Source organism: Mytilus edulis, chromosome 14 (genome assembly GCF_963676685.1).
Source record: "Mytilus edulis chromosome 14, xbMytEdul2.2, whole genome shotgun sequence".
Classification (NCBI taxonomy): domain Eukaryota; kingdom Metazoa; phylum Mollusca; class Bivalvia; order Mytilida; family Mytilidae; genus Mytilus; species Mytilus edulis.
Window position 1 is genome coordinate 40,181,759 of NC_092357.1, and position 3,849 is coordinate 40,185,607.

Genomic DNA, 3,849 nt, shown 5'->3' on the forward strand with positions numbered 1-3,849 from the left:
ACATGTACATTGCATTTGCAAATTCATTGAAACTCAATATATAACTTATTACACCAATCTGACCATTTATAGTGGTTTACGTTTACAAATTGTGACTTAGATGGAGATTTGTCTCATTGGCACACATACCAAATCTCCTTATATCTAATAATTGTCCAGTCTGATAGAGTATTATGCCCCTGTGTAGGATATTACTGAATAACCTACATATTTAAAGTCTTTTGAAGTTGACACCTCAAAATTGCAACTGGTTCTATATTGAATATGAATTTATACAATTTCTAAGAAGGCAACATCAAAAACTTCAATTTTAATGCCCCACCTAAGATAGTAGAGGGGCATTCTGTTTTCCAGTTTGTGGCTCCGTTCGTTCGTCCGTTCGTCTGTGTGTTCGTTCAGGTTAAAGTTTTTGGTCAAGGTAGTTTTTGATGAAGCTGAAGTGCAATCAACTTGAAACGTTGTACACTTGTTGCTTATGATATGATCTTTCTAATTTTAAAGCCAAATTAGAGTTTTGACCTCAATTTCACAGTCCACTAAACATAGAAAATGAAAGTGGGAGTTTCAGGTTAAAGTTTTTGGTCAAGGTAGTTTTTGATGAAATTGAAGTCCAATCAACTTGGAACTTAGTACATATGTTCCCTATAGTATAATCTTTCTAATTTTAATGCCAAATTAGATTATCACCCAATTTCACGGTCCATGGAACATGGAAAAGGATAGTGCGGTTGGGGCATCTGTGTACTTTGGACACATTCTTGTTTTTTCTGCAATTTCTACTAGTATATACAAAGCAACCAATAGTGAAGTGATGGTGTGACGCATACACTACACGATGCTCTCCATAATGAAATGATCAATTCTTCTATATTTAGGTTGGTGTGCTCCACAGAGAGTCAAATTGTAAACAAGCGCATCACTGCCACTACCTACATGTAGGTTAAACCCTCTTTTGAATTGTTTAAATTATTTCACACTATTCATTTTGGGGCCCTTGCTGTACTGTGTGAGCATGAATGCTCTGTGTTGATGGCTATACTTTGACCTATAGCTATAATTGTTAACTTTACATCTATTGTGACTTGGATTGAGAGTTGTCTCATTGGCACTCATAACATATCGGTAAATTCAGAAATTATTGTGATGTTTTTATTACATCGAAAAATGCGACAAGGTTATAATCACAATAATTTAAACTCGCAATTGAAATTTTTTATATAAATTATTTAAGTCTAAAATGACAAAATCACAATTAATAAATGCATGCAATAATTTCTGAATTTACATTTAAAATCTGCATGTAATGTTTACAATTATGATGATCTACCATTGCTTAATATCAATGTTGCTATTTCAGCTTACAAAACCTTTTAATCATTTTATTATCACCTGAACTCTGACTTTTGCCATTACTTAGCTCAATCTAGATCTTAATCAAACATTTAACATTCCTTATAACAGGCCATGAGGCAAATTGACCCACACTTAACAGTTTTTGTACCAAGAATTAAGTATGGCTCCCATTTTCCTCATACAATGGCTGTCATATATATTTTTAGAATAATCAGAATGTTGTGATGTTCTAAATAAGGCTTTAATTTTAAGGGTTTAATATTGTAAAGGTTTGGGGCTTTTATAGTCGACTATACAAAATGAGTTTTCTAATTGTTGAAGACCATATGGTTGTCAATAAATGCTCTCATCCACTTAATTTAAACTTGGGTAAATAGTTGTCTCATTGGCAATATCCCATACATCCTTATTGCTATATGGGGTTTGGGGGAAGTACTGTAATATGTCTTTAACAAGAGTGCACACACTGAAATGTCTCACCTTCTTTACTAATCATTGATATTATGTTGATAGTCCTAAATATAAAGCTTTATTACAACTGTCAAATAAACTAAACATTAACCAATGAACCATGAAAATGAGATCAAGGTCAGATGAACCATGCCATGCAGGCGTGTACAGCTAACAATTCTTCCATACAACAAATATAGTTGACCTATTGCTTATAGTTTAAGAAAAACAGACCAAAACACAAAAAACTTAACACTGAGCAATGAGCCGTGAAAATGAGGTCAAGGTCAAATAAAACCTGCGAGACTGACATAGATCATAAAATATTTCTATACTCCAAATATAGTAAACCTATTGCATATAGTATTAGAAATAATATAGATTTGTAATTTATCTATAAAGTGTCAACAACGTTTATCTACACAATGTGATGTAATGAAATATATACCTTAATAAAAATAGATTATTAAAGATTTTTTTTTATATATATATAGCATTTAGAAAATTAGTTAATACAAAATAACAACAAACAAACTGGCACAAATTTTCTGAACAATTTACTTAAGAATTTCTTTAAAAAGATGAGTTATCTCTCTTTGTATAGAAATAAGGTTTAACAAAGTACTCTAACATTATATATTTATGGATTTTTTTTATGGACCATAACTCTGGACTTAATCATCAGAACGGAACAAAATTCGAACTTGATCTATAACTTGTCATAATAAGACCATATAACAAATATTAAATCTTTAAGAACGAAGGAAAAAACATGGAAAGCTGATTTACCGGACTGACTGATGGACAGACAGACAGATGGATGGAGTGCAAACCTAATTCCCCATCAACTTTGTCGGTAGGGTACTAAAAAGACCAAAACTCAAAAACTTAACTTTGACCACTGAACCATGAAAATAAGGTCAAGGTCAGATGACACCTGCCAGCTAGACATGTACACCTTACAGTCCTGCCATACATAGAATATACTAGACCTATTGCTTTTAAGAAATTAACTTATGCTGCCACCATAGCCGCGGCTGTCGCAGCTGTATCACTATTCCTATGTCCAGCTTTCTGCGACAAAAGTAGCAGACTCAACAAAAATGATTGAAAAGTTTTTCAAGTTCATTACCTAATGTTATAGGAACAGACTAAGCAATATGAAATAGCTTAGTATTTGAACTATATAACAAAACTAATTTAAAACTCTTCTCAAAAGTACATGAGATCACTCCTGTACTGTTCCAAAAATAAATGTATGGGGGGTCGGAAGGCACTTCTTATGTGACTCCACCATGCATAAATTTTAATTAGACATTTCCTTTAAATGTTCAAGCAATATAACTACCACATATCAAATTTTGATAAAAGCTTTTGACCCCCTCATACAATTAATTCTGAAAAAGCTCTCAGCTGTGTCTGACTTTGGATTTCCATGATGTGTTTTGTGTATTGTTGTTATTCTTTAGGTTGTTATTAGTCTTGCATTGTGAATTTTGCATTAACATGCATATGATAATTTGAATATTTTTGTATCATCAGCCTTCCCTTTTCTAGACAACTTGAAACAAAGTATGGCAAGCCCAATTACTTATATCAGGGGAAAATGTGTTTTTCTAAATTCAACCATACATAATTTACTGTCATGTCCAAAGACCACTTTTTCTTGCATATTTCAAATAAGATCCCATGACTAAGATTCATGTGCATTTTTACATCTAATATAATATAAATACAATGTGTACAATTTCAGTTTATAGGCCTAGGACATACTTAATAATAACCACAACACATGTGTCTCTTATTTCCCAAATTTATTTATTAGAATGTAAAAATGAATAAAACTTGAATACAATATATTAAATAAATTCTATCTTAAAAAAGCAACCATACTTTTCTTTACATTAAGATATAAGAATACAAAAAATAAAAAATAAAGCATTGACTTGAGTTCTGCACATAATATATTATTTACACCCCATATTGATTTGATTTTTGTTTGCTTAATGTCCAGTGGCAATTATTTCATAAATATTTCAGTAGATT